We start from the raw sequence: 23330 nt of genomic DNA, 5'->3' as shown, positions 1-23330 counted from the left end.
TAAGCAAGTAATTCATACTAAATATTTACATATACGTTTGGATTACACAGACATTCTTTTATATTCATTAAAATAAAAAACTGGAACTGACTTTTACCAAATGTATTTGGCTGAAGAATTTAAAAATACAGTGACATTAATAATTTTTTACAAATTGATTTGGTTTTACAAGAGCATATTTAAAACCGCACATGGTCCTCTGTTTTTTTTTTTTTTTTGTTGTTTTTTTTTTAACACTATGTTAGATATTATTTATAAGAGTGTAGACTGGAGCATGAGACAAGCAGAACAGTCACACACTGCTTCTTCACAAAAGGCACAGGCTACCCCCACCTCCACCCGCCGTAGCCATGGAAATGCCACCCAATCCAGAGCCTAGGAAATGCAGGGAGGGCGGGAATGGCTCGGAGCCCTCCTTCCAACTTTCTCTCAAACGCATAGCCAGGCACAAATACACACAGCACGATTCAAATGAGTGAGGTAGATATTTACAAGCATACATTTCAACATTGTCACTGCTCTCACTGGTTCCGTCTCATTCACTGACACATTCACAAAAACACTGTGATGCTAACATGCTTGTCACACTTCTCTCATTCTCTTTCTCTTAAATACATGGCTCTCAAGAATTTCAGAAAGACTCATTAAGATTTTGACCGTCATTTAATGAACATTAAAAAATCCTCTTGAAATATTAAAGTATTTTCAAACAATGGAAAAACTATGTTTTTTAAATGACAAGAACGATTGAATTTCAGTTCTTGGCAGATGCACTCTGATGCACATGTTGTAGCCTACATCTGTATTGGTACACTTTATGGCATATATTTGAAAGATTATTAATCTTGGATCATTTCCACCTAGGATCTAGGGCACTTCTTGCAGCCTCTGTAACATCTAGTACTATATTTCTTTTTTCACCAGACTACACTCTGCAATAACCATAGCTTTACCAACTGCCAAGGTTACTATATGAACAGATGGTCATGGGTCAAATGTGTAATATTTTTAGTGTTAAAATAATATATGCCAACTTAATATGCATAGACGACTAGTATTGGGGAAAGTTACTTTTAAAAGTAATGCATTACAATATTGCATTACTCCCTAAAAAAAGTAACTAATTACGTTACTTAGTTACTTTTGTGTTACTTTTTAAATATGAGCAGGGCTTGACTGTTTTTAATATAAGAAGTTCTATTTATAGCAAATGTAAAAGCCCTTTCACACCAAAAAGTGTAATGAATAAACCTCAGGCTGAAGGAAAAGTAAATTCACGTCTGTTCAGTAGAACACAGGAGAAGAAGGTTCAACACTCTTCAGCAATAAAAAAAAACAATGAAGCACAATTGTTAGTTTATCTAAAGTCATTTTTGCTTATTAGTATGGTTGAACTATCAAAGGTCAACAGCAAAGACATTGGTTAATAAAATGTGCATTTAACATATTTAATTACTGCAGGTTTGCGTCATATTCTGATTTTGGATTTCACTGTTTTAATTCATTTTGATGAATTCTAAATCTGTTGTTTTTTTTTTGCGAGTGGGATGAATTAATGCACATTCACATTTAGTCTAGAACTACAGTAACATCATGTTCACACATAACGCCTCTGTGCTTCCAATTTCTCCCAATATGAGGATAGGAGACTTGTCAGTCAATAAATGGGAAAACAAAGTAACGGGCGTTACTTTTTTGAAAAAGTAACTCAGATATTTTCTTGTAGATTAAAAAGTAATGTGTTACTTTACTAGTTACTTGAAAAAAAGTAATCTGATTACGTAACTCGAGCTACTTGTAATGTGTTACCCCCAACACTGTAGACGACTATAAGTTAGCCTTTTGTTGGCTGATTCCTCTGGAAAGTGTAAATGGCAAAGCAGTGGGGGGGTTTTTTGTGTTGGTTATTTTTATTCTTTTGGATTTTTTATATATATGTCTATATAGTTTAAATTAATTTTACTTCCATTTCAGTAAGTTAAGTTATGCTGCCTTCACGTGCTATCGGAATTATCGTAAATACGAGTTTCCTAATCGGAAATTGGACGTGAAATCGGAAATTCTGAAATAATTTTGATACCCGAGTTTCCGAGTTGGGCGGGTCATAAACTTTAAGCATGGTGGAGGGAACAACCATTGCTACTGTCAATGCTGTTCTCACAACAACTACATCCCTTTGTCTTGTCGCTAAAGTAGTGTATTGATAGGCTAGATATGAACGTTCATGCGAACCATATTGTGTGTTTTATAAGCAGTGAAATAAGCATGTATTTGACCGAAATTCCAGAATTGTCAGTGAACTGCATGTATAGCGCGGTGAATGTTTATGATTGTCAAACAATGGGATGCTACATTTTATTCTTTCTGACATTAAAGCACTTGAATACGACAAGCTCGTAATCACGACTTCATAAGTGGGAAATAGGAAATTTCTGATAGCACATGAAGGCAGCATTAAACTCATTGAAAATGAGAAATGCTTCCTTGGCTACTAGCTGAAATAAAATAAGTTTCAAGTTTTTTGTATTTTATTTAATTTCAGTTAAATTGTATTTTATTCCAATTGTATTTTATTAACTTATTTTAATGGTTTTAGTTAACTATAATAACTGGATGAACCATGTCAGTTGTCAGTTTGGAGCAAGGCTATCTGTTTCTCTAACCAATGGCAAAAGAGGGCATGTGCAGGAAACTTTGGAAGTGAACAGACATTATTTTATCAGATTTTTTTTTTTTTCGTTTTTCGGTAACTTTGACTCCTTATGAGTGTCTGCATGAAAAATTCAGTTTAGATTTAGGTTTGCCTAGATTGTTCTGTGTCTGTGTTGTGAAAGTGATGGAGAGCGATTGTGAACAGAGCCTAAGAGAGAGAGTGTTGTGAGGCGTCGGCACAGCCTCTGCCATATTGCTAAATCCAGTTATTATAAGCATCTTTGGACTTGTTTTTTCCACATAATGTGACACTATAGTAAGTTAATAAAGTTGTGGTTTAGGGTTAACAATATCTTTATTTAACTTCCAAAACAAAAGATTTAATATTATTTCAGTTTATTTATTTATTTATTTTTTTACTTTTGTTTGTTAATGTAGCAATACCTGGCAACACTTCAACTGACAATAATCAAAAAAAGTGCATGGTATTACATGATCCTTTAGAAATTATTCTAATATGCTGATTTGGCACACAATAAACATTTCTTAATATCATCAATGTTCTAAAGTTTTTGTGAACAACATGATACTTTTTTTCAGGATTCAAAGCTTTTTGTAGCTAATATAAATGTCTTTAGTGGCATTTTTGATCAATTTAAGATATCCTTGACAAACAAAAAAATATCTGCATTAAAAGATATGAAACAAAATGAACACACAGAAAGGATATATTATCCTTTACTTGTATTTACATAGATCTGAAAACTATTTTAAGTAGTTTTTATAAGTCAGAATCTACAGAGAACATAAATATAAAATTATAGCAGAGACATTCAAAGCTGCTTAAAGAGGCACAAGTCAAGTCAAGTCAAGTCACTATTATTTGTATAGCACTTTTAACAATGCAAATTGTGTCAAAGCAGCTTTACATCAGCTTGATATAAAGCTGGGTGGCTTTATATCAGCTTTACAGTATTTAGACGGGGAAATAGTGTGTCGAAATAGTGTCATTCTCCTCTGGCCAGACAAAATCAACAGTTTAAATCTAGGCTAAAGCAGAGTCAGATTGTGTAAAGGACTCATCTGATTCCTGTGGTCTTGTCCCGAAGGCCGTCTAGGAGACAGGGTCTTCTCTGGGGATCAGTCTCTGGGGCTCATCTAGTTGTCCTCGCCTCCACTGACGTTGAGGGCTGTAGAGGTCATCTCTAGGTGCTGATCCACCATCTGATCTGGATACGGACTGGATCCGGGTGGCTGCGGTGACCTCGGAATAAGAAATAAACAGACTAATATTAGCATAGATGCCATTCTTCTAATGATGCAACAAGTACATTGGGTGTTTTGGGAAGTGTTCCCAGTTCTGGTTGACCTAATTAATGCAGCCTAACAATCCTTTAACGGATTTGAATTATAGAAATGTGATAGTCTATTATGTGTACGCTAGGTTAAAGAGATGGGTCTTTAATCTAGATTTAAACTGACAGAGTGTGTCTGCCTTCCGAACAGTGTTAGGTAGATTGTTCCAGAGTTTGGGCGCTAAATAGGAAAATGATCTGCCGCCTGCAGTTGATTTTGATATTCTAGGTATTATCAAATGGCCAGAGTTTTGAGATCGCAGCGGAAATGAAGGACTATAATGCGATAAGAGCTCGCTCAAATACTGAGGTGCCAAACCATTCAGGGTCTTATAGATAATTAGCAAGATCTTAAAATGTATACAATGTTTAATAGGGAGCCAGTGCAGTGTTGACAGAGCCGGGCTAATGTGGTCATACTTCCTGGTTCTAGTAAGGACTCTAGCTGCTGCATTTTGAACCATCTGGAGTTTGTTTATTAAACGTGCAGAACAACCACCCCATACAGCATAACAATAATCTAGCCTCGAGGTCATGAACGCATGAATTAATGTTTCTGCATTTGACATTGAGAGCATAGGTCGTAATTTAGATATAGTTTTACAAATGCTAGAAACATGTTTTTCGAAGGAAAGGTTACTATCAAAAGGTACGCCTAGGTTCCTAGCTGATGACGAAGAATTTACAGTGCAGCCATGAAGTATTAGACAGTTATCTAGGTTATTACATGCAAATGTTTTTGGTCCAATAATTAACACCTCTGTTTTTTCAGAACAAAGATATGTTAGTCTCCATAAACAGTCTGTCCATTCAGTTTGAAATAATAGTATTCTAGACACAGTGCAGGTGTCTGCATAGGCTACATCACATTATTAATGTGACACAACAATTGCCTTATGAAGTATGTGGGGGAATTATCTTCTCAGTGAAAACAGTAGATTGTGTAAGCAATCAGCAATATGATTCTCTAATCTCAAAAGCACCATCTTCATCACAGATCGACATTAAAATGCTAATTAGGATTCTCATGATTTTTCAGGTTATAGTGGCAGGCTAAGAATCTGAGTTACTGTCACAAAGGCTGTGCGTTCACTCTGAATGGTCGCATTACTGTGGCCATAATTACCATTGACCCTCAAGTAAGCGACTACGCTATATTTCTTTTGGATAAACATTATCTAAAGCTAAAGTATGATACTTGTCAATTCCACACACTTCTTGCAGGTTGCCCAGTGCTGTCCGCTTCTGTTTCCACTGTCGAAGGCAGTGTTGCAAGCAGTCATAGGCCTACAGCAGCCAGAAAGAGAGACTGCCAGAGAGGCCTCCAGACCCAAAGCTCCTTAGACCCCACATTGGTACCCAGCCTCCATGCCTTGTAAACAGAATTGCAATTTCTTTCCATCTCCTGCCTAACACATTCTGCAACACCAAATATAGCCGCCTATTTCCAGCTCCCCAGCTCTAACGCGTATCCTCCCCCTCAGCTGTCTTGCAAAGGGGGCATCTAATCTGCTTTCTTCTTCACCACTCGCTTGCATTGTAAACCGATCCAAGAAAATATGAAGGGAGAGGGTGGAAGGTGCAAGGATGAGAGAAATAAGAGTGATAGATGGTATAAAAAAAGAGAGTGAAAAGATAGAGAGTGAGGCCGAAAGAGAACGGGGGAGAGGAGAAGATGACCTAATTACAATTGCCCACAGTGTGAACCATCTCTCTTTGAAGAATATGAAAATTGCAAAGAGACAAGGAAAGCCAGACCAGCCATGATGTGCGAAACACACAGCAGAAGAGGAGAGCAGATTGAGCGTGCCTTGTTTTTGAAATCCTTATCACACATTCATATCTACGTTGCATTCAAGTGCACCAGAGGAAAAAAGATTGTTGGCTGTTCCGATGATGTTTCATTCAAAGGGTCTAGCTGTCTCCTAAAAGCTTGAAAACTCTTATGTAAATGTTCTATATTGTTTAGTGCTCTTCTTTTGAAGAAATTGCTACCTTGTTGCATAGACAGATCAAACGTACCCTCGTCAAAATTCATGTTTTGTTTGGATAAGAGGTTTGAAAATGAACAGTGATTCATGTGATTGTCATACTACACAGCTCCCCTCAGGTCACCAAGCAAGTTGTTGTTGTTATTTAGAGAACTGAGAATCACGATTTTATAATCGGTACAGTTTATATTTATAAAATACATGATTTGTAAGCTGTTCCCTCTTTGTAACGGTTTCAGATTTCAAGATTTAACACTGTTACACAACTTGCAGTGAAACGTAAACCTGGTCAACTACTATGGGTTTAAAATTAAGTGCATTACATTTTATATTATAGTAATGTTACTGAAAGAGTGTCAGATTGAATCTGAGAGTTCTGATTACAGATAATACAGTTCAAATGCTATGATATTGCCTCCACCAGACCAAATAAGTAGACAGTATCTCAAACCCATAAAGTACACGCATGCTTTAATATATTATTTAGGCCGATTTTTAAAGCAGTCGAGAATGGAGAATTTGAAGTGAGAGAATATACTAACTTTTATCTATAAGAAATTCATCTAATCTGTCTGTTTTTCTACATCTTTGACCTAATTAGCAGCAAATTCCCTACAACACGTTAACGTTAATTATCACTTTTCGATGATTCATAAAACTAATTAGCTACACCTTTGAGTAAGGGATGTGAAATTCAGTCTGAGCCATCACATCCTCTCAGAATAAGAGCGAGTCATTTGAAACAGTGTTTTGTCTTTTGCTATTGTTGGTGAATCAGGATTCAACCTGAATGCCACAATAACAAAGCTTGCACAGAAAAAGTACATGCATACATGGCGTAGATTTAAGAGGGTCCACAACCTCATAAGCACATATGAACAATAAGAACAAGAGAGGTTAATATTAATTTAAATGTATTTATTTTATTAGTCAATTATTTTCAGATTCAGGTATACATGTCAAATGACCCATTACAGTCCTTCCTCGCAATCATACCCTTGTTTTAATTATTTATGAGCAGTATTTGGAAGGCAAATGCTTCAAAAGCAATTGTGATTCTCAACTGAAATGAGCAAACAGTGTGGACGAATGATTTGTATGCCTCACTGGACAGTGCTATCCATTAGGTTAAACAATGCATTTTGATGCTTTTTGTTCCAAGATATTATAAAAAAAGAAGAAAAAGAACCATTGTTGTATAAAGCTGATATCACCATGACTGTGTATTTTAAAATGATTTTAAAATATGAATCAAAACAACCTGGCACACATTATCCTTAACATCCCACACATAAAACACAATGACGGTGACACTCAAAATCATGTTCTTCAGAGAAAACATATGGAAACGGAACAACGAACATGACAACATCACTGAAAACAGTAAAAATGGTGTAGTGATTGGCAGTCATGTTTGGGTGCATGTTCAGCAATGTGGTTTACATAAATGAGGTTCAGAGGTGAGAATGAGGGAACTGAGAAAACATCCACAAAATACCATAAAATCCTAGAAACACGCATATTGTCACCATCCTCACTTCTGGACCTCTCCCATTCTATGAAAAATGTCCTCTTCTTGTGTTGCGTAACTCTATGTGCCATCTGTGAATTGCCAACGGAAGCCGTTTAGCATGGCTACAATAATATGTATATATGTTCCTCTTTTCCTAACCAATCTTCAGTCATCATATACAGGGATCACCTTGCTAATAGTGAGTCTCTTTGAGATCCTTGAGAGGTAAAGCTTTTAACACAACATTTCATGTGTTTTTTATTATTCAAATGTAGGTCAGTTTACTAAATAGATGGTATAGAGGAAATCTCTAAGGGTGTTTCCCACCTACTTCTGCCCATTCGCAGTTCTTTTTTTTCCTTCTCTGCATAGACTAACATACATTTGAATAGAAAAAGCTTCAGATTGATTGGCATTCTGAAACAAGGCACGGAGACGCAGATAAAAACAGCGTAGTATTATAATGTTGATTCACCCCAACTAGACAGGTCTAGGAGGAGGCAAAATGAAATATTTAATGCGTTCTCTTCAACTTGACTGCATCTGTGCTGAGAGGCTGAAAATATCCAACTGGCTTATGTAAGAGCCTGTAGCAACTGTAAGGAGGGAGAAGAATGGAGAGATAGAGGGTGACAGAGAGAGAATGAGGGAGAGAGGAAGAGAGAGAGACACAGAGTGTCCCCGCTCTGCAACAGCAGTCTTATCGGGTTAGCGCCTCCCGTTCTATTTCCTGCTCCCTCGCTATACCACTGGAGATTCACGGGTGATTCGTGCCCAGCTGGACGAGCTGTCCCTTCAGCCAAAGACTGAGGAAAAGAGCAAATAAAAAAATTAAAAAATCATTATATGGCAGAACTGGTAAACAGGATACGTATAGCATTAGACACAACAGTGTTGAATTTGTCAACAAAATTACTGACGACACTAACAAAGCGTTTTTTTTTTTTTTTATTTCAGCAGTGATAACAGACAATATGCTAAATTTGCATCATGGTGATAAGGATGAGAAAACAGCACCGAAAGATATTAATAATGCAATGTTTCTGAAGAAGAAAAATTGGGAAAAATATGATTGCTGTATGACGAAAAAATAAAGCATTAAGCAACATGGTTGCTCAATGTTATTTCAGGTTTTTAAAGTTAATATGTGTTTAAAAGTTTTGAGTAATTAATTTTATTCAGCAAGGATGCATTGAAGTGATCAAAAGTGACAGTGAAGATGTTTACTACAAAAGATTTCAGTTTTTTTTTAAAAGTGCTGTTCTTTTGAACTTTGTATCCGTCAAAAAATCATGAAAAAAAGTATCATGTTTCCACAAAAATATTAAGCAGCACAACTTTTTTTAGACAAATGTTAAATAATAAAACATTGAGCAGTAAATCAGCATTTTAGAATTATTTTTGAAGGATCACTTGGCACTGAAGAGTGGAGTAATACTGAAAATTCAGTTTTTCCATCATAGGAATAAATTACATTTGAAATATATTAAAATAGAAAACGGTTATTTTAAACTGTAAGAATATTTCACAGTATTGCTGTTTTTACTGTAAAAATGAAGCTGCATTTACTTCTGATCAAATAAATGCATATGTTTTCATAAAAAATCTTACCGACCCCAAACTTCTTATTGACAAAACAGTAACTAAATGCAAAATATATTTTCATCAAAAGACAAAAACCGCGTAAAAAATGAACACTGCCCATGGGCTGGTCTGGTACCATTTTAATCTACCTAGTCCCATAATGATATGACATAGAAGAAAGACCAGAAGTGCATTTAGATCAGAAGCTCATCCATACCTCATTTCACAAGCTACTAATACATTTTTAATCAAGACAATCACCTGAAGTCTTAGTTCTCAATAGGTTCTGCTGCATAAGTGTTCAATTTCTCTTATGATTATCCATCCAAAATGAGAAAAAGGTTGTCCAGGATGGAAGTTTCTTAGTGGAAATGATACTACAGATTGGTGTTCTCCACCAATCGGTGATTAGGCTTGAGATTAAAGGCAGAGAACAAGAGTGGACTAAATGAATTAAATGGAAATTAGACAAGATTATGTACATCAGGTTTAGGGTCCAATGCATTTGTATTAATTCAAATTTTGGACATTTATAACTATTTGGTCACGAGTCTTTCCGTATATGCCAGCATTTGCCAGTGTAACTGGTGTTTTGTCTGGGCACAGTTGGAGGGGTGGGGTGTTGAGGTTTACATGTAGGAGGATAGTAAACATATTTTATCACTCACTGAAGCTCACAGGCTGTAAATCAGGATCTGTGCCGTATCGCTCCTCATCTCTGGCTTGTAAAATGGATTAATGAGACCTGCCCCTTCTTATGAGAGCCACACACACACACACACACACACACACATGTACCTTGTGTGAAACAGACAAGCCATTTCCTCTGTAAATTGTTCCTCTCAGTAAATCATCATTTTATAATTGCTTCTGGCTTTTGTCAATTGTTGTTAGCAGGTAAACATTAAGATGCAAATGTGTGTAATTACGCTTTGCTAAAGCATTGCTAAAGGTAACAAATGTTAAAATAACATTTCTCCATCCATCCAAGTAACCACAACAGACAGCTGTGCAATACGAATATCCCCTGAACTAAAATTCAAACGAGGACAATATTTAGCCCATGGTTGTTTAAGCTGCTAAAATAATGAAAATAGATAGATAGACAGATAGATAGATAGATAGATAGATAGACAGATAGATAGATAGATAGATAGATAGATAGATAGATAGATAGATAGATAGATAGATGGATAGATAAATGTTTTCCTGTTTTGAAAGTGTTAATTATAGTACATACCTGTACACTTTAGGTGGGCTATTAACCAATAAGGTTCTAGAGAGGTTTAGCTATATTAAGAACACATTAATGGCTAATTAATGACACACAAATGATTATTTTCACAATAAAGCACAGCCTGAAGTGTCTTACTGCTTTTTTTTTTTCCTTGCTTTTTTTAAATACATAAAAATATTGAGAATACATTTTTATTAAAACATTATTTTATTCAGCAAATTCATTGAGAGCCATTATTCCTCAGTACAGTCGTGAAAAAAACTTTCCAACTTTTATTTAGTTTTATCTTTCTAGAGTAAATGCTGCAATCTTGTATATGAATTTGAAAGGCTGTATTTCAAAGTGTTTAAAAGTGAAAATAAAATAAGAATATTGAGGAAAAAAATAAAATAAAAATGATATTTTTAAAAACATATTTTGAACATACTCACACATGCAACCGCAATTTATTTCAGCATGTTTCTTTAAGCTCATAATTGAACCAAAAAAGCTCATTCTTGAAATTACTGTTTTCCTGAATTTGGCTTGCTGTTTTTGAATATTTTTCCCCACGTTGCTAGCATAAATATGATTCGTTTACAAGATATTTCTTATACTCATCTCTTATACTACCCATAAACACATATTGTACAATTGTACATGTAGTTATGAAATATAAATCCAAAATCTAAACTGTTTATATGTATAATTATAGAGTATATTCGTACACATAATTATGAGTGTTCATTTGTCACTTTCCGATTGGATTCTCAGAAAACAACACTTGTGTGTGTTACTCTTCTGTGCTTATACAGTTTGAATATCAGTCATATCATAAACTTACCAGAAGCCCAGTCATTCTACATATTCTGCCTACACAATTCAACATATTTGACTGCTGGACTGTTTGAAACACTACGACCCTACAAATATGCAAATGATTAACACTACAGCTGCAACATACACTTTCTTACATATAGATAAGTGATAAAGAGATGATGTTTGTTTGCTATTTGCTCACTATAGAAGACAATTTCAAGATTGTTTGAATGTCATTTTTACAGCGGGAGGCAAAACTAATCTAACCTCCTACAAAGCAGTATGTCAGTGTGCATATGTGTCTGCAATCACTGTTTAAAAGACACCATCATAAATCTGCCACTGGAGGCACCAAAGTCACTGCATCTACAGTGTGTGTAAACACCTGACACGTCCCTAAGCACACACACACACACACACAGAAGCATGTACATACAGACGACTGTCATGGGAAAACACAGCAAGCTTATTCACATCAACACAGACAATTTTACTCAGGAAAACAAAAAAGTAGTAGAGATGCCAGCTGCTTAAACGATTGATTTACTTCATTTACTAAGCCCCTTATAGCACACAAAGAGATATGGTTGCAAATGACTTGTTTTACTGTCTTGGCTTCAGACAGTCATGAATTTCAGAAGGCAAATGCTCAGTGAGTGGCTATTTAAAGGCATCTTTGAATAGACAAACTCAGACATTCGAACACACACAATATGACAACGGCTGTTAGCTATTGTTTTGAGATGTGCTGATGCTGCCTGTTGGCAAAAACATCCTCTAAGGCCACACCTCCCGAACCTAGCAAGAAAACTGAGACCTATACAATGAGGGATTCTGAAGAAGTTTTTGTCTTCGATGAGGACAGTGGGATAGGGTGACCCACAGAGCCCTGGGCTACGTGAGGGTGTGGCAGAGCTTCAGAAACAATGCTGGTAGTTGTTGGTCAGGTAATGCAACCCAAAACAAAGCGCTGGATCTTGAGTAAAGGTCCGATGTGCTAATGTAAATGTTTTTATCCAAAACAACTGACACTGTGTTCGAGGCATACATTTTATCAGTTCAAGTGGTGGGAATCTACCTAAGGTCTACCAGCTACTAGATATGATGACTTTAATGACTTTAGTTTTTGTTGTTGTTGTATTCATATCTGATTATTCAGTTATGATGTATTAAGCTGAACAAAAGTGACAGTAAAAACATTTATAATGTTACAAAAGATTGTTGTTCTTTTGAACATTCCACTCTTTAAAGAATCCTGAAACTGTTTTCAACGCTGATAATAAGAAGATTTTTGTTAAGCTCTAAATTAGCATATTAGAAAGATTTCTGAAGGATCGTGTGACACCGAAGACTGGAAATTCAGCCTTGCCACCATAGGAATAAATTACATTTTAAAATATACTAAAAAAAACAGATTTGATAAGAAAATTTTAAATTGTGATAATATTTCACAATATTACAGTTTTTACTGTATTTTTGAAGAACTAAATGCAGCCTTGGTGAAGAAGACTAAAATTTAAATACTTCTGTCTTACTAATCCCACATTTTTGAATGGCAGTGTAAATATAAATCATTTATGATCAAAAACTTCCATCATGCAAACAGGTAAGGGGGGAAAAAAAGGTGAGAACCGGGGGCATGCTCCACATGGAATTTTTTTGAATGTAGTTAATTTAAGGTATTTTTAAAAATATTTTTATTACCTTATATGTCCAAAACTGTAATTTTTCACACACAAAAAAATCACCTTGTTGCAACATTTTACAAAAATCAAGATTGAATATATTTGGTCAAAATCCCATGTTATAAAAGATGAAGTGCAGGCTATTTAAGACAATATTGGCTGATTAGATGGCAGCGCTGACCTAAAATGCAAAATGTTTGCCCTCTCTCTTTTCACTGTTCCCACATCTCAGACCTCAAATACATCAAATATTACCCTTTTTAGACAGTTTAGTAAAGAGTAAAGCAAATACTATACAAAACTTACTAGCAGTCCCCTACTAGCAGTGAGTTGTCACATAAAGGTGAGGAGTTTGTATCTATGATTATATCTAAGAGCTGTGGCTTATTGGTCCATGCTTTCACACACTGACCTGTGGTGATCATGTGGACAACACAAGTTTGAATCTGGCTTGAAACATTTCCGGTCCTTTCGTCACCGTCTTCTTAATAAAAAAAAAAAAACTGCAATAGGGCCTAAAACAAAAATACCTATATAAATTTATGGTTGGGAAAAAAATACTAACAATTATGAATTTTGTTGATAATTTTGTCAAATTATTTGACTTGCGTGGAATGATGTATTGTTATTTTAAAGATATTTCAGAAATGGAAAAATGTAAACGACGTAGCAGCATGCTTAAAAAACACAGTAGAGAAGGAGAAACAGATGAGGGATAACAAGCCAGTGCAGAGTCCTTGAGTCTGTTGCTGGATCCGTCAAGGGCTTGCTCATACCTGTATCATCCTCAGTCTCTGCTGCACACCTGGCCAGGCCTCCCTTTTAGGTGTCTCCCAGACACGACACAGCATGCTTATGTGTGTGTGTGTGTGTGTGTGTGTGTGTGTGTGTGTGTGTGTGTGAGAGAGACAGCGAGAGTGGGAGGTCTTCAACTAATGTACTAATTTCTTTAAAAGGGACTTTCCCTCTATATTACTCCAGTGTCTTATTAACACTTAAAAAAGTTTGTAATACAATTTTTAAAAACTGAGATTTTCAACATCTGTCTTTGAAAGGTTTTCCAATACTAAGATACTAGGAGAAAGCACAGCATAGTAGCGTAGCTATTCTCTGAGAAAGTAATTAAAACAAGAAGAAGCCTACTGACAATTTGAGAGTCAAGCTGGACCTCTAGTGTTTCTCACAAAAAACAAGAGTAAAGTTTTTCTCCCCCCCTCTCTCATTCTCTCTTTCTCCGCTGAAGCCCCTCCTGGTGGGAGGGGTAACCCCCCGTGTCAAACTTCAAAGAGGAGACTGAGCTCCTCTTGCATTCATCTCAGTCTACCAGCTTAACCACCGAGTTCAAACAGCTCACCCACACCCTGTGAGCTGAGGACTGAAGGAGCTGCACACAGCACAGAGACAGACACCAGCACAAACACAAGCACATACATGTACACAAAAGGCGCAAACACACAAACTTACATGTACACACTTGCATAGAGCTTCATCCTAACGTTCTGAGACATTTCTGAATGCAGCCTTTCAGAACTTTCTCCTGAAATGGCTCTGGAACACTTCATGGTAGTAATTTTCATTCTTCACCATATCCAAGACGGACGGACTCTGCTGACCTAATTTTCGAAACCGCTATTGGTACCATGCTATTGGAAAAGGTGGAACGTGTACAGAACAATTATATAAAACAATTAGTCAAGGTCATTGCTTCTGACTGATCAAGACAATTTTTTATCAGCTTTTATGCTAAAATCTCTCTCTCTTTTTAATTTACTGCATTAAAAAATGGTTCGCCATATCATTGTATTTGTTGCATAGCAACATTATGCCAAGAACTATATCTTTTAGTGTTAAATATTTCATCCAAAAATTAAAATTGTCCCCCTTTACTCACCCTCATGACTATTTTACTTCTGCCAAAGATTGTTTTAACTGTTTTTTCTACACAATGAAAGTCAAGTGGTCAAAAAAATAAAATAAAGGACTCCACTGACTTTTTTAAAATCCAAATCCATATATATTTTAAATATCTTTTTTTGTGTTCCACAGTGATAAGGATGTGTAAATGATGATAGAATTTTAATTTGTGTGTTAATTATTCCTTTAAGTATTAACAAATACAACTTAAAAAACAGTGTCCTTAACATTTTTAATATGTAGGAAAATATGTCAATTATGCTTTGTGGCATATATTTTATACAAATAACATACTGACTTTATTATCTGTGGTGAAACATTTCATGCTTCAAATATTCAAACAGGCTTTACAGGCATTTTTTCCAAAAAAAGAGATAGACAGCAGCTCTAATATAGCACAATTTTGATTGTCGGCCCTCATATGAGAATAAGAGCGCTTACTAGTGCTACATTAAGTGCTGACTTCAGTGGAGTACTTACTCTCTGCCCTAGATTCAGGCAACCCACACTAGAGCTCTACATACAGTCACAAGCTCTGAGCAAATTGCTTCGGATACTGACACTGAAGAAAAAGGTGAATGACATTTAATTTCAGAAGTCATTTAGGATAAAAACAGTGCTTCACCTGAATAAGCATTAGTGACTTTATACCGAGGTAACTCTGTCTATTTCCGATGAGGTCTGGGCTTCAGTTCGCAGTTTGTCAAATATGTTTACAACAGCAATTTTTCTCTCTCAAATGAAGCTTTATTTAGATGTGGATCAGTCAGAAGGCCTAAAGGAGTGGTTGATTAAAAGGATAAAGCATAAATGAAATGCGTTTCAAGTATCGCAGAGTTTTGCACTCTTCACAGGACAGAACGAGGCGCACATTATTAACAAGAACTTTGCAAACTCAGGGAGATTTTCTCTAGACTTGGAAAGTACCCGCTCCCTCCCTTTTCTCCCCCTCTTCTTCGTGAGAGAGAGCATGTGTGTTCGATTAACATTTGCCGGAGTATTTGTTTATGGAGTGCTCTCTCTCTCTCTCTATGGCCCCACCCCTGGAATTCCGGGTGTTCCATATTTCCCGAACATGGTTCAGGAATTCTTTGACCTGATTCCACCAACTCTAAGACCACGTCTCACTTTTTTTATCCAAAAGTGCAATGTTTAAAAACACATGCGTAGCGTTATCATTTCAAAGCTAAATATATGACATTCAGCATTTATTTCTGCTAGCAAAGGAAAAACCCAAATTTACAAAACTTTTTGCAGGAAAAAAAATTCTGAAACACAACTGTGTGTCTGCTTTTGACCCTCCTCCCCTCTCTTTCTTTCCGTCTTCCTCTTTCTGCTTCTCTCAGCAGACAAACATGTCTTGTTAATCCTTTTGGCTTACAAAACTATGAACAGGAAATGCTTCTTTTGCATTGGACAAATTTAACATTTCAGTCTTGTCTAAAATACTGGTTAGGAACAAGAACGGTGTCAAAGATTTTTATTTATTTATTTATTTTTTTAAAGCTGTCAAAGTTTAATTAAAATAAATACATTTCAATGCAAGGAAGGTCAAATAAACAGGTCAAGGTGTCTAAAATTAGATTTGAATTTCACATTCAACCAATTGTTGGCTATACAAACACTCTCTCAATCCCCCCTCCCTCATGTTCTGTAGGATAAAAAACATTTATTCTGACTTGGAGAGTGACAGAGTGGACACCAGTAGAGGGAGCGTATGAAGAGTGGACTCCACATGTAACCAACCTATACGCCACTTCCTGAGAAGAATTTCCTCAGCACAGAGACACTCCCTACAGCAGCACACAACGCATCCAGCAGCAACCAACACTGCATGCTTCTGAAGGAGAGCAGGCCATGTTTGTTTAGCGTTCCAAACATAGTCCTGTACGTCCGAGCTTGTGTGCATAGCCTATATGTATGAGAAGAAATAAAGAAGAATTCTGCATGTTTAATTATATATCAAAGGCATGCAGAGCCTGTACAAACTAAAAATCTAAATTCCTGTGTGAGATGAATATTGTTCATAACAGCATTTATCCTCATAAACATGTATGATACGAATGCAAATATTTCTAAAACATTAACCTGAAATGAAAGTTCTAACATAACTATTTTGTCTTCAATTAAATAAACATTTGTTTATATGTGACACTGGACCACAAAACCAGTCATAAGTAGCACGGGTATATTTGTAGCTATAGCCAACAATACATTGTATGGGTCAAAATTAGTGATTTTTTTTTTTAATGCCAAAAATCATTAGGATGTTAAGTAAAGATCATGTTCCATTAAGATATTTTGTAAATTTCCTAACATAAATATATGAAAACTTCATTTTTGTTTAATAATATGCATTGCTCATGACTTAAATTTGGACGACTTTAAAGGTGATTTTTTGCACCCTCAGATTCCAGATTTATTTATTTTTTATTCAGCTTTCAGTTAATGTATAAATCTCAATTTCAAAAGAATCGACCCTTATATGACTGGTTTTGTGGTCCATGGTCACATATGTAATCAAGTTTAAACTACTTTTTGTGTTTTATAAATAATCTGCCGAAATATGTGGATCAATATACTGCTAGAAAACAACCTTATGAGAACCAGAAAAATTGGGAAATGCTTTTAGCATCTTTTAGATGTCCTTTCTTTCCTGCGTGAGCTTGTCATTACTGGCAGAGCTGATTTGATGTTCGTATTTTCAGAGGAAATTGTTACTTCTAATATTTCACTCACACATACACACAGCGGTCTAAGCACTTCAAGGAGAAATGGGCCCTCTGCAGGAGAGCATTAGTAGGCGAACCTCGAAATCAACGCAAAGTGTCACCACAGCCATCGGATTCGTGACGCACACAAGCTGAAGGATAAAAATAGGGCACCGGCTACACTCCTGAGAATGGCCATAGAGCTGACACTTCCACGGGCGCGCAAATTTCGGTGCAAAATGTATGTTATGAATTACAGTTTGCAGGGGAAAAAAACATTTCCTGCTAATTCGCTCATTCCTACGCTTCTGAAGCAATGCGTGCTGCACGCGCAACCTCTGTCTTCCGCTGTCACCCTGCAGCGCGCGCACGTGGGCGAGCCCGCGCACGCTCTGTTGAGCTGGAGGGAGGAGTAGGCACGCAAGTAAAACATGCATCCTGACATGAGGAGCATTTCACTTGTGTGTCGCTACCGCATTAAAGAACGTATTTTATTAAGGACGATCTATATTTCAAGAGCCATTTTCACGCTGTTTGCTCGTTGGTTGTTTTCAAAGAAACATGGACATTCTTCACCTAAAACAGCATAGGGAAACTGTAATGTTCTTAAACATTTGACTTTAATATGAAAACGTTAAATACATAAGAGTATATTTTTGTTTTGTTTGCTTGCTTACTTTATACGGCTATTTTGGTTGTTTTCCACGCGTGGAAAGGTTTACCTACGCCGGCGTGCGTGCATGCGTCCGTGCGCGCGCACCTTAATGTCCCTATCCACCTAGAAGCCATAAAAAATGCACCCCCCTTCGACTGAAGAGGGTAGTGAGGAGAATCATTTCTGGCACTGTGAACTACAGCCGTGTTTAAGATTTTCTAATTTTAATTTTAACCAGATGATGTTTTACCTAGAGTAAAAGTCTTGGTGCATTTTTAAAATCCTTGGGGTCATTATTTGTACTTTGGTCTAAACCAAGGCCGCCATTCATGTTGAAATCAATGAAATTGATTACCAGATCAAGGACAGAGCCAAAGAAAACCCTTTTTCTAGCTGTTAAAAACAGAAAGGTTGCGTTCCTAACTCTGAAATAAAGGATAGCTACAGATTTCATGAGATGTACACACATAAACATGTGTAAATATACATTATAGAGAAAAATGTACATTTTGTCGATATTCTTACTCCATGGAATGCATTAACAACTCTGAAAATTGTTTTTTTTTTCTTAAATTCAGAATAATTTGGATGTGTTTAACAGATGTTTGATGCATGTAATCTGATACACAATCATAACTGCATAGCAACAAAATATCAAGAGTAACTTTATAGATGGAACTGAAGATGAAAAAGTAGAAGAAACCACTACAGCACACTTCATAGCTGGGTTAACCTAGTAAAATACTACTTAACTTTGAGTTTAGTTTGAATAAAACCTAAATCAAATGAAATTAAATAATATTTTCTTAAAGTCAGCCAGTGTCCTTTATCGAAAATATAAGCAAATACCTAAACACTGTGTATGCGTGTGTGTTTATGCTTGTGTTGGAGATAAAAAGAGCTATAAAAAGAGTTTGTGTGTGTGTGTGTGTGTGTGTGCGTGTACCTGTGTGAGGGAGAGATACAGCTCCCTCTTTCTTTCATTCTCTGTATCTCTCCAGTTCCCCTCCCCTCCCCACCCACCCCCATCCCTTTGGTGAACACACCCTCAGTCCGTGGCATGCAGATGAGTCTCAACAGGTTACAGGAAGCTGAAATTCCAGAAGAGCTAGAAAGGCTCAGACAGGAGAGTCTCATTTGTCACATATGACATCAACTCTCAAACATTTCTTAAGAAAGTCGTTGATTCTTCTAAAAAACCAGGCTGCATCTTAAGCAGGGCTCTTCTTTTTTTAATTAATTAGATCATTTAAGGTGTTCTGCTCAGGCTGTTTCTTGCCATATGAGAACAGGAGTAGCCAGCACAAATAGAGGACAACTTCAAACCATGCATTTAACAGTTGCAGCTCTTTATTTATTTATATATAAATGAAAAAATAGGCTACTTTATCTGTGTTAGTGAAAATAATCACATACGGTTTTACCCAGGCCAATACAGGCTATAGCATATTCTCATATCATCGCATTTTCTTGCAGAACTAATGCAGAGAGAAATTGTCCGACAGACTTTGGAGGAAAGCAGGCGACTTTCCGACCGTTCGCTCAGCTTGCTTTACGGGAATAGAAACATGCGGGGAGATACAATCATTACCATGGAAACCAATCTTGCCTGAGGAGGATGGGGATGGGGAGGTCAGGACAAGTGGTTGCCTTGGAAACCGCACACATAGCTCACGCTCAGAGCCCTCCCTTAGCGGGCTGACGTATTGCAAAGGGGGTCGACGACTTTAATTGGCCGAAATTCAGCCTCTGGGCTTGACACCTCCCTCCCAACACAGTTCGTGCTCTTAAAGGGGAAATAAAACACAATTTGTGAACCGGGCTAAAAATACTTCAGCAAAGGATAAGTCAAAATGGTACACGAATAAAGGCTATGCAGGCTTACTTGGTAAAATGTAGCTGATTGGTGTTCCTGCTCTAGACTATACAAAAAAATGAAAAGTGAATTGCGCAACAGACAAACGCAGAAGGGACACGAGAGCAGTTGTGTTTATGGGTGATACAATTCTGCAGCTAGCGCAAAACTCAAAAAGACCAAATGTTTTTTGACTTGAAAAGTCTCTCCCACAAGAATGTACAGATTACTTTAATAATAATAACAATAATAAAAAGATCTGTAGGCTAATAATCTAACTTGCAAAACGAGATACATACGGTATATTTAGCCTACGTTTTATTTAGGCTATTTGTCAAGAACGTCATTATTCTTCTTTTAAAAGCGCACTCGAAACGTGACCAAATGTTTAAAAAAGCACCAACACACTTTAATCACTTTCTTCTAATAAAACATGTTCAAAAGTATCCACCGACAGAAACATCTTACCGTGTAAAGCAACATCGCGTCATACCGGTAAGTTTTATCTACTTCGATTAAGAGAAATATGTTACAGATCAATGCACTTGCCTCGTGGGTTATTCATTTACGCCTTTTGAGATGTGTCAGGATATATTTTTACCTCAGCAGCATTGTCAATCACGCTATTGTAGGCTACTATCGTCAACAAATGTCTACTACAGGCTAGAACGTATGGTGGCGTCCGACCCTGTGAAATTGCATCTTGCGATTTATGTTAAGTTGATTACTTTGCCTTTAAGTTCACAAGGCATCCATCTGCCAAGCGGGGAAAGCTCCGCCCTGATATTTCACCCACTGGTCCTCCTGCCACCGGAATGCCCGCGAGTGTCCTGAGCAACGCAAATCACACTTCAAATCCCACAATGCTCCTCCTTTGATAAAAGTGCTTCAGTGACGCCTCTAGACCGGGGAATGTAGTTTTTCTCACGTTAATTTAGAATTACGCTCATTAAAAATAAAAATGATATTTTTGAATTCTGATTATACCTGAGTTTTTCTTATTTGACGACGCAGCAAGGAACAGAAAACTGCCTTAGGTGAGCCAGTACAATGACTATTAAGGTATTGAATAGTGAGTGTGTTATGTCAATATTAAAGTGTATTTCTGCAATCCATGTTTTACATTGTTTTTTAATGTGCATTTTAAATGTAATTTCAACCACTACATTAGTCATACAAACGCAAACCTTCATGGTGAAGTACCAATAAATAAATAAAATAAGGATTAGTGATATTATTCAAATTAAAACTATTACCCATCCATGACATTTATGGTAGCCTTAGTTATTCTAAATGAGTAAATATTACTTTTGGATACTTGCATCGTTGCATGTTTTTGCAATCTTTGTTCTGACCCCACTGAAGGATGTCAGTGAGGTATGGAGCAATCATATCTCTCATGGTAGACAATAAGAAAGAGGTGATCACCTCAACTAACAAGAAAACAGTAAATCCTATATTCTCTCTGAAGTGTTTAGAAGAGAATTAAGTTTCTTTCTGATGACAGAAGTTTATAGCCACTGACCTCTATCACAACTGGAGATCCACTGTCGCTGGAGTAGAGTTTATGCTTTTTCTGTTTAACGATAGGCTATATATGAGACTATAGGACGTGACAGAATGTGTTGTAAATAAATGTTTTTATGTGACTGTAAAAAAAAAGTTCAAATACTCTATGATACATTCTGCTCAAGCTCACCGATAATTTCTGGTGTTCTAGAGGAAGATGCAAGCAAATCTTGATCTGAAGTCTTTCAAGAAAATGTTCCTGTGCGACCGAGATAAAAATGTTAAGTCACATTCAGATGAGAAATTAGAAAGTGTTTCCAAATGTAATTTTGAATCTGTAATACAAATTTAAGGATTGTTCTCACAGTCTTTATGTTATTATTTTTACAGTAGATAGTTGCTTCATTTTATATTATTTTTATATCATTAATTTATTTATAAATTAACTACACTAAACTGTCTTTGAGGATTTGCCCAGTAGCCTTAGCAAGATTTTACTTATTGTTAAATTATTAATAATATTATTTTTAGCTCACTTAACATTTACTGTTGTTGATGGTTATATGGAATATAAAAATTATAAGAATTTATTCCAGTCGAGTAGGAATGGAGCAATACTTTGTGTTTAATAATAGTAATAATAATAAGTAATAGTAATGATAATAGTAATACAAAAAAGAAATACTACATGTACAGCGTTTCTTATCTCTCATTCAACATGATATAGGTTTCTACGTTTCTTTTATATGTAGTCTATATGAAAAAAAAAAAAAAAAGTAAATTGTAATGAAACCTAAATTAATTGATCTTGAAATCTCAATTCATTATCCAACAAGTCTTTATAGGGCTATTTACACAAACTAATCACTGAATGCAACATTCTTACGACACCCTTTTGAAACAAAACGTGCTTTGAAAAAATGTGAGAGTGCCTAGCAACTTGTTGAAAATCTGTGAAAGTTAAAAGCAAGTCTTTAGTACCCTAAGAGACTGTTTAAATTGCTGCTAATTCCTCATGACGAAGCACTTAGTGTTTGGGGTTTGCAGAAATATTGCAATTTTGCAGAAATAATAATTCTCGATAGATAGATAGATAGATAGATAGATAGATAGATAGATAGATAGATAGATAGATAGATAGATAGACAGATAGATAGATAGATAGATAATATAATAGAATGGTATGACACTAAATGAGAGGTGAAGCATCTTAATTCAGCTCTATGTTTAGAGGCCCATTAGACAAAATTAGCCTGCATTAGGGCTAATAGTCTGCAGTCACTAAATATCTGTGTAGAATTCTGATGTGTCTCAAACTTCTTTTGGCATAGCTGGAAAGTTGACAGCTGTTCTTTCAAAGGTAGAAATAATTTGCAAATATTTAAAATCACATATGGTTAATGTGATGAACTACACCTGTGGTTACTCTGCTTGGACACCTGTATGAAATTGAGGAGAACTGACTTCATATATCCACCAAAAATCACCCTGAGATTAGATGATAAAAAGTATTTACAAAAAGAAAAGTTAGATTGGAGAAGCAGTCTGGCATCATTTACAGATGCCACTTGGTTTATAATGCCACTTATTTTGTTTTCTAATGCAATGACATTCATGCATTTTAAATGTGTCTTAAGTGTCCAAATATTAATATGGAGTGGATGAATGCACTGCTGCACAAACGTGTTGCATGAAAGGACAAAACTGATGCAGCACTGACAGATTTATTAGCTAGTCGGTATAAAGTTTTTGCAACTCAAAATCTGAATTTCTATATTCCGGCCCAAGGCAACTACATGCATGTATTTCTTTAGTTATATTTTTTACTTATATCTTACCAATTAGTGCTGAATTACAGCAGTTTATTATTA

The 23330-nt window shown here is 36.1% G+C and overlaps 1 long non-coding RNA gene across 1 annotated transcript; it reads right to left on the bottom strand.

The window, feature by feature from the left end:
- Positions 1 to 19423: 19423 nt before the first annotated feature.
- LOC131541147 (uncharacterized) lies at positions 19424 to 20665 on the bottom strand. Its single transcript, XR_009271412.1, has 2 exons — positions 19981 to 20665; positions 19424 to 19881 (listed from the first exon to the last, which is right to left on the bottom strand). It is a non-coding gene; the product is annotated as an uncharacterized LOC131541147 (long non-coding RNA).
- Positions 20666 to 23330: the final 2665 nt, after the last annotated feature.

The sequence above is a fragment of the Onychostoma macrolepis genome, chromosome 05, assembly GCF_012432095.1.
Source record: "Onychostoma macrolepis isolate SWU-2019 chromosome 05, ASM1243209v1, whole genome shotgun sequence".
Taxonomy (NCBI): Eukaryota; Metazoa; Chordata; class Actinopteri; order Cypriniformes; family Cyprinidae; genus Onychostoma; species Onychostoma macrolepis.
This window is presented reverse-complemented; position numbering and strand designations above follow the sequence as displayed.